General features: G+C 33.8%; 1 pseudogene; it reads left to right on the top strand.

Moving 5' to 3' along the window:
- The first annotated feature begins 354 nt into the window (after positions 1-354).
- LOC101564874 lies at positions 355-693 on the top strand (annotated as a pseudogene).
- The last annotated feature ends 9,120 nt before the right edge of the window (positions 694-9,813 follow it).

Genomic DNA, 9,813 nt, shown 5'->3' with positions numbered 1-9,813 from the left:
AAAATATTTTCCTTTCTTAATGTTCTTCTATATATCCAGAGTACAATGAAAATTTATATTAGTGTCAATTACCTTGCCACATAGGATCAAGGTTAATCATCATACAGTGAGCAGACACAATTAATCATTGCCTTGCTAAAGATGAAACCATTGTTTTACTACAAAATAGATAATAAGAAGTGATATAAAATGATTTTGAAAATCACATTTAGCAAATCACCGTTTTTATTACCTTTAACAATTACTATGGAGATCTTCTTTATGCTTATCTCTGTTTGAACATTGCACTCTTCCTTTCTAACTTGGGCAAGGCATAATGGCTACCACAAAGAAGAGTGGCGAGAAAGAGAAGGGATGTCCTGCCGTCAACGAGGTGGGGACCTGAGAATGAGAATCAACATTCACAAGCGCATCCAAGGAGTGGGCTTCAAGAAGTGTGCCCCTCTGGCACTGAAGGCGATCTGGAAGTTTCCCATGAAGGAGACGGGGACTCCAGACCTGCGCATGGGCACCAGGCCCAGCAAATCTCTCTGGGCCAAAGGAATAAGGAAAGTCCCGTATCATATCCAGGTACAACTGTCCAGGAAATGGAATGAGGATGGAGATTCACCAAGCAAGCTGTATACCTTGGCAACCTATGTCCCTGTCACCACATTCAGAATTCTCCACACAGTGAATGTGGATGAGAATTAACTGTGAAACAAAGTTATGGAATTGAAAAAAAATTCAAGAAATGAAAATTAAAACAACATTGAGATGCCCTCTCACTATAGAAAGAATGGCTATCATCAAGAATCCAACCAATAACAAATACTAACGTGGTTGTGGGGAAAAAGGAACACTTCTTCACTGCTGGTGGGAGTGTACAGAACCTGAAAGAGAAAGATGGAATCTTAAGGGTACAATAAATACTGGGAAAAATGAATGAACTAACTGAAAAAGGAGTTATTGATGTGAGGAGAAGAACAGCAGAGGGAGTGCGGGAAAGAGATTTATCTATGTGTGTAGTAGGATGGTTTGGACAAATATGCACTTTATTGCTTTAATTTAAGTTAGCCTCCTCTCAATTGTTCATATTTTTTCTCTTCTTAATATCTCATACATTTTTTCTTTCTTCTCCCAATTTTACATACATATAACTGGAAATAAGAATAACTGTTTGAAACACAACACTGCATTACAACAAATACTGTGAAACTCATTTCACTTTGTTAAGTAAAATTCTGTATCACTTGTAATTTTTTCTGTTTTAATTCTAATTTGTGCTGTCTTTAATAATTAAAAAAATACTGGAAACAACCCAGATGCCCATCAACTGAGTAATAGACAAAAAAGATATAATATTTTTATACACCAGAGAATTATTCCAATAAATAAAAATAAAATGGAGGCTTTTTGGGTAAATGAATGCAACTAAAGTCTATACTCCTAAGTGAGATAAAACAAACCCACATCCATGAACCTTCCATTATCTCCCTAATGTAGGAACATAGAGCAAACAAAGAGTAAATAGAATCTGAAAAGTACAGTAGATATAGTAAAAGGGAAAGAAACTGCTCAAAAGGAAACAATTGGGATGAGGGAAAAGACAAAAGAAAGAGAAAAATACATGTATGCGTGTACACAGAATAGCTGGGATGACTGTACTGCTAATTTCTATTTTTTTTGAAGGGAGCACTATATACTTAAAATTTTTATTTTGACCAATTTCACATATCATATCTGGTACTCTTAGCAAATATTTTGAAGACAACAATGTCTTCATTGTTCAATTCCTATCATCTTTTCTTGAATTTTTTATGTAATTTTATTTTATTTTGAAGAGTATAAACAAAAGCAAGCAAACAAGCAAAAAAATCAAAACAAAGAGAAACAGGATAACATAGAGTAATACATATGTTACAGATTTTCAAAACAAGAATATCTGATTAACAATGGTTGATATATTATCTATTTTGTGATCAAATCTGTTGCTCAGATTAATAGATATAGTTAAGTAAGACTGGGAATATGATTGAATATTACTACTTACTTTCAAGAAATCTTAAATTTTTCTTCTTGTCTCTCTTTTCTCATTTATTGTCTTTTTAAAAATTTTACATTAAAGAGAGTATAATAATTAATATGACATTAGAAACAATACACATTTATAAGACCAAGATGACAGGTAGTCAAGCATGGTTTTTGTATTACACATTGCTGTCCTCAATGTAGTTGCTTAGTTCCCAGATATCAGCATACAGAGTTAGTCAAAGTGAAAATTCTACATATTAACTGCTATTGTCCAAATCTAATGGAAATTCTCAGTACAGATATCCTGTATATCTACTTGCATTTTTCCCTTCCTTTATTGTTTTTATTGTTTTAATCTATTATTTATATTCCTTTCAAAATAAAAATAAAAATTTTCAGTGATTGAGATTTAAATTGTTTTAAACTGCATTAATATTTCTCATTATTAAATATATTTTACTCTTGTAAAGAGTAGCTTTTAAAAGCTTACCAAGAATTCTTTAGTCCATGTGCCAGATAAATTGAAATTATTAAACAATTTCTAAATTGTACCTCAAATAATTAATTATATCAATTTCAGTCAGTGCCGAGTGAATTGCCAAGAACTATGTCTTTAGACGTGCTAAATCAGCCTATAGACAAAAGCACTGGAACCTAATTTGTATCACATAATCTGAAGGTTGGATACTCAATATTCTATTTTTTTTCCATAAATTTGTTTCACCACAGATGACTGACCCTATTTGATTCAAGGATCAGTATTGCCTTGTTCCTCTTAGTTTAATTCTGATAGAGGGAATTTTTTGACAGTAAAAGTTGTTAAAATTATGTTAATGTGTTTTGAATCTAATCACATTCTCCTCAAAACCTGTATCATTTTAAGATGCTCATGAGGTACCTCAAATTTATCTTCTGGATATCTTCATCATGACTTTTGCTACCTTTTGTCAATATGCAAATTGGGAAAATTGGGAAATTTCTTTTGCCTTTTCAAAAAAATACATAAAAAAGTATTAAATAAGGGAGACAAGTTGGGCAAAGGCTGTTTGCTTCAACTGTGCCCATGACCTACAACAGTTGCCACAGATTATAGCTTTTTTTTCAAAATTTTATTGATAAACAGAAGCAATGAGACAGTTTCAAATCAAATCGGAACTATAGTTTCAAAAAACAACACACTGCATATATTCTTCTTAGTGGTTAATTGCTGTAGAAGATGCAGACTTGAGATCCTATTTACAAACACCATTAGAACAAATCATTCTATTCATTAAGAGAATGCCACTATATATCTATCAAGATTATAGCTTTATATACTCTGATAGAGTTCTGCTTGTATGTAAAAAAAATACTCTTGGTAACCTAAGTATGACTTAAATTTAAGAATTTTCCATTTTAACATGGAAAATATTGATATGGCCAAAGTAAATGCTATTAAAGGGGGGCCAGGGAGTTAGCTCAATAGAATAAGCACTTGTCTAGCAAGTGCAAGGTCCTGAGTTCAATCTCCAGTACCACAAAAAAAATGCTAACAAGGGAAAATGGAAATAGAAATAGCAGTATACATAGTCATAATTCTTAAAATAGAAAATATGTTTACTTTAAATTTATTAGCAAACTGTCATATGCATGGTCTGAAATTCCTATTTATATTTAGAAGAGATGCTCTATCATAAAAGAGATGCTACATTTTATTTTATAAAATGTTAAATATTCTTAACTAGTTAATAACAGAGTAACAATAGTACACATAATGGTCTTCAAAGTAGTTCTTCAAAAACAAAAGTTATTCACCTTTTTTTCAGTGAACTAAGATAAACTAGCATTGTAAGTGAAATAAAATCCTGTATGTATTTAAATATGTTGGTTATACTAGAAGGAGAATTTTATGCAGTGATTTGAACTTCTTATTCTCCATTCAGCTATCATTTATTTCATTATATATGCATATTTTTTCATATAAGGGAAACCATCCAATATTGAAGCTTGCATGTCTGACTTATTTCACTTTCCATTATGTTCTCAATTTACATGGTTTTACCTATGCATGCCTCAAGCTTCTTTCTTCCTGGCAGAGTAGTACTTTATTGTGTAGAAATATCACATTTTCTTTATTCACTTTTGGAAGAAATGCACACTGCTTCCAAATTGCAGCTATTATAAATTGTGCTGCTATCAATATGGGTATGTATGGATCCCCATAAAATGATGATTTCAATTTCTAGTTTCAGGTTTATTGAGTAGTAGCCACACTGATTTCCATAACGGTTGTGCTAATTTACATTCTCTCTAAAAAGTAGTAGGAATTCATTCTCTACATCATTGGCAGTTGTTTTGATGATAGCCTTTCTGGGGTAAGATACGATCTCAATGTAGTTTTAATTTGCATTTCTCTAATGCCTGTCTCGTTGAAGATTTTTCTCTCTTTTTATTGGCCATTTGTATTGATTCTGAGAAGTATCTATTCTTTTGAGTTGTCCATGTTTTTTGACTGGGTCTTTTATTTAACAGTGTCTATTATTTTTCTTTTTAGTTCTTGGTAGTTTCCCTTGTTATACAGAAATATTCTAATTTGATATGATCCCTTTTGTTGACTTTCAGCATTATTGCTTGTTCTTCTGGGGTTCTATTTGGAAAGCCTTGCCTACATCTTTCATTTATTTATTTATTTATATTTTTATTTTTTTTGAGACAAGGTTTTGATATGCAGTTCAGGCTGGACTTGAACTCACTTTGTATCCCAGGCTGACCTTAATCTCACAACAATTCTCCTGTCTCTGCCTCCCCAGCGCTGGGATTGCAAGAATACATCACCGTGCCTGGATTTGCCTATATCTATACGTTTAAGAGTTGCACCTAGTTTGTCTTCCAGCATATTAAATGTTTTTATTTTAATCTTTAGGTCTTCAATCCATTTTGATTTTAATTTAGCCAGGGTGACAGCTGTAGGTGCTTTGCCTGCTTCCAGTGTGTGGTGTGCTGAGATACCAGCTTAAAAGTCTCATGACTTTAGGGTTATTCTGTAGATTAGAAACATGAATAAACTTAGTTTTTCTTTGTACTTTCATACTATGAGGGAAAAGAAAAATATAATAAAACTGAAATAAAAGGGCTAGATGAGTAAGTATACTTACTCATATAATTTGGAAATCTTCATTATAAATATTTTTATTTTTATTTTATTTATTTATTTATTTATTAGAGAGAGAGAGAGAGAGAGAGAGAGAGAGAGAGTGTGGTGTGTGTGTGTGGCCAGCTCAGCCCACCAGGGGGCGGGGCTGGCTGGCATGTGGTGCTGGGGGATTGAACCGCGGTCCCTGATGCTTTGCTAAGCTTGTTCTAAGTAGGTGCTTTAGACCACTGAGCCATCTCTCCAGCCCCTGGAAATCTTCATTAAATGAGTCCAAAATTACTTTTTTGTCCATATTACCTTTTCTAATCCCTGAACACATTGGCACTTATAAAATTAAAATGGAAGCACAAAGTTCAGGTATGTAGATCTCTTTCTCAAAAGGAGAATGTTGCTAATCACAACGTACAAGCTTTGCATCATTAATCTGAAAGAACACAAGAATTTTATTCGTGATAAGGCAACACTGTCCAGAGTTTTGGCAATTCAGAAGAAAGTATACTGAATTTAAGACCAATTCAGGCAGAGGCCTCCTGGTAGGAAGGCCACTAGAGGCAACCTGCTGTTGCTCAGTGAACATGCTCAGCATGCTTTTGGTGAGAAACCTGAGCTGATCCAACATGAGTGAGTGTGACAAATTATGGCTTTGTAATCTCAATTTAGCACCTACGACAAAGAGCAAGTCCAATTGTGAGAAGTACTACTTTTAGCACCCTCTTTTACTTGCAATATCAGATGTCTCTTGAAATATGTACATGACATTTGCATTTATTCAGAAACTTATACTAGGCATCTACTTCAGAAAATATCCAAGCGATATTCTACGTTCATTCACCCTGTGAACTCTGTCATTTTGGCATATGAGAATTGAAAATTGGAAGGTAATTCAAGTTTTTGAACATTTTGAGAGATGTAATGGGCCATAGCAATCATCCTCAAAGTCACAAAAATTGACGTTTGCTATTTTCACATTATTTGAAGACTTTTGCCCTTAAAACTCTCAGGAGTCTTTCACGGTAGTGCTCCACTTATTATGTAGAACACATGGGCATATACATAGAACAAGTTCAGGTTTCAGGTCAGAAGTAAATTCTCACTGAGGTAGTTAAAAAGAAGAGTAGTGTGTGGAGAACATGAACAACATTATAATTGAGAGCAAATGTCACCTACCCTGGGTGAATATTTCGGAGAGAGATGATATTCACAATATTTTATTGCATTTGTGTTATTCTATGATAAAAGCAATTCTTACTAGAAAACATTAAAATTGGTTTGTGTCAAATAGCATGAAAAGGAAGAAACATATCTGTGTTAAAGTAAAGCAATAAGAGATTTCAGTGCTAGATAATTAGAAGAAAAATGTTATATTTAATATATAAGGATACAAAACTTTTTTGTGTGTTTTAGGGAACGGTTTAAAGGGTGTTCGGGGTCTCACTACAAGATCACACTCGTAGTGATCGGCCTGTTTTTTGCACTCTCCCGAGAGCTGGGATTACAGGTGCGTGCCAACACGCCCAGTCTCAATTGCCATCTAAGTGTGCCTGCAGGGCTGGAGCCAGAACAGCAGGCCCAAGGATGCAAACCTCAGCCGCTGCACCTGCTTGCAGGAGCTTTAATCCGCAGAGATATTTGGCTGGCCCGAGGGCATACAACGTTTATGTTGGCAAATACTCTAACAAATTTGTCTCTGATTTCTATACTCTTGCTTGAATATTAGCTCACTCATTTAATTCATAAGCAATACTAGTGGAAAGGAAATACTTTACAAAGAAAATTTGGATGAGATTAAATTTTAAATTTAGTTGCTTAGAGCTATTTAAAGAGCTCAAAGAAATAGATCCTAGCAAAAATATGAGAGAATTAGAATCAATTAATAAGAAGGTCTCAAAAATATGAGCTCCCATATTTAAAATCCATGTAAGATATTTCCATAGGAGACTAGTAATCAAATGAGCTTCTAAACAAGAATAGAAATATAAAGATAAACGTAAAATGAGCTTAATATAAAGTTTAATAAAATATACTTATGGTTATTCTGTTGTATTCATTTTATCTAGTGGGGTTTTTCTTTTAGGCCACTTGACATGAAGACTTCTTTGGCCCTAATCCAGCAATCATTACAGTCAGAAAGTAAAAGTAAGTACCAAGCATTAGACCTTAAGAATTAATTTTTGAAGTGCAGAATGAATATAAGGAAAATTATTGAGTCATTCTCCCAATGCTGTTGGAGGGAAAAAAGCAGAGAACTCACATATTTAACATCATTATTTATTTTTTTTTGAACCAGGGAATAAACTCAGACCCTTGCGCTTGCCAGGAAGCGATTATTCTACTGAGCCATCTCCCTGGCCCATCACTGATTTAAAGAAAAAAAGCATGCTTGCTTTCTAGAAAATTAGTTGCCATAATAATGGTTATAAAGCTCCCCAAGAAACTGTGACATCCACAAGTAGCCTATGTCTCAACACATGTGTTTATTAAGGAGATGAAGCATTATAAAAATTGCTTGAATATCAAAGCTCGAGTTTATCAGAGAAAGGAGGATAGAGTGATTGTGTCAGAGATAAAGAGGGCCAAACAAAACACTACAACTTTTATTTAAGCATGAAATTAGCAAGAGGATTAGAGCTGACATTGTACAGTCCAACAAGTATGTGAAATTTATAAATATGAGAGTAAAAGAGAAAAAAGGGGACTGAGTTTTACTATTATACATGAATTGATATATCATTAATCAATAATAAGATAAAAAATCATCAACAGTTGGGTAACAAAGACATATGCAATGTTAGTATATTATCTGTGGGTGTTTATAATAAATCAAAGTACTTTAAACTCTATGTAGTATTACTTTTATGATTAATATTTTTAGAATCTTAAAAACAGAAAACAGGTTTCCTGCTTGCATTCTTGTGTGAGTCTGTAGTTTCACGAGAGAAAGACCTTGAAATTTACTGGATTTGGGTGAATGATTAGGAAGAGAGATAAGACTGACCCTGTTTTTTTGGCTTTCATTTTTTTGTTAGTTTGTCTTGGTCTTTGTAGGTCAAGAAACTGTCGATCTATAATTCTATTAACTCTCATTTTAGGAAAATAATGTTTCATGTACTTATGATTCATCTCAATGGAAAAATTAAGAAAAAATAAATTCAAGGTTTTCAGCTCAGTATGTTGAGATTGAAAAAACTGTGGGAGAGAAAAGGCAATAGAAATAAATTCTCAAGAATTTAGGAATATAGTTCAGTGGTAGATCAATTTCTTAGCATATACAATGAGCTGAGTTTTATCACCAGTACTAAATAAAATATTAAGAATAAAAACGTTAAGCATTTTCCAAGAGAAACACAAAGGAAACGTAAAACAGAATGCACTGGGCATGTCTTTCTGATTTTTGTAATAGTTACTTTCCTGTCTCTGGGAGAAAACATGGTTGCCCTCAGTTTAAGGAGAGAGATGTTTATTGTGGGTCGAAATTGTGAGAGGGGTTTATTCTGTGGTTGATTAACTCTAAGACAGAAACAGAATGGCAGAGAAACAGGGCAGAGGGGAGCTGTTCACCCAGTGGCAGCCAGCAAATAGAAAGAAGAGAGGAAACAAGCACAGATTACATTGTCTAGGTCGAGCATGAGTGTTCTGCCTCTTCTGGCTCAGCATTTTCAGCTCTGAACTCACTGGTGGATTAATCTTCTGATGAGCAGCACATTCATGATCCAGACATCTTCCAAAAAGCCTACTCCAGAACATGTGAATCTTTTGTAGCACTCTCACTACCCAATTTCTGATCTAATTTCAAATTTACATTGAGCAAATAACTGTTTAATTAATAAAAGGAGAGATCAATAGAACAGAATGTAGAACTCATAAATGAATTCAACTGATTATGTCAAGTGTTCATCATAAAGTTACAAAGAAAATTTATTAAAGAAATGATATTTTTAACAAATGACATTGGAGCAATTGGATGTCAATATGACAAAATAATGAATTGTGACATGCTTCATTTTTTACATAAAACAACTATACTTTAATAGTTATAATAAATGTAAATGATAGTATAAACTTTTAATATATTTTGCAGATCACATAGGAGAATGTATAAGTGACACTAGCTTCTGTGTAAATACTCTGGACATTATAAATATTTAAAATTCTAGTTCGTTTGAACCTTCTGTTTTTAAAATATAGTATGAGTAAAATAGCAGCTAGGAAATTTACTTTTACGAGTAATTCCTGAAAAAGAACTTTAATCACGGAATAAGTAGCTCTTAAAACTGAGCTGTGAATGAAAAAAACAATTAGCAAAGCATCTGAATACACATATTCATCTAAGACTGTGTACAAAAATTTGCATTTTTCTGGGACCCTTTTGAGATACTGAAATGGCAGAGGTCTACAAACCAGCATGCAGCAACCAAGAAGCTCGATGATTCTTGGGTTCTTACCAGTATACATTATGTGATTTTCTTGAAAACAGCATTTCTAATCAGTGTAAAAATTATATGTGGGGGGCTGAAGAGATGGCTCAGTGGTCTAAAGCACCTACTTAGAACAAGCTTAGCAAAGCACAGGGACCGCGGTTCAATCCCCCAGCACCACATGCCAGCCACCCCCGCCCCCTAGTGGGCTGAGCTGGCCACACACACACACACACACACACACACACACAC

This window comes from Octodon degus, unplaced genomic scaffold, assembly GCF_000260255.1.
Source record: "Octodon degus isolate 3935 unplaced genomic scaffold, OctDeg1.0 scaffold00099, whole genome shotgun sequence".
In the NCBI taxonomy this organism is placed as follows: domain Eukaryota; kingdom Metazoa; phylum Chordata; class Mammalia; order Rodentia; family Octodontidae; genus Octodon; species Octodon degus.
The sequence above is the reverse complement of the archived record's forward strand: the minus strand, read 5'-3'. Positions and strand labels throughout refer to the sequence as shown.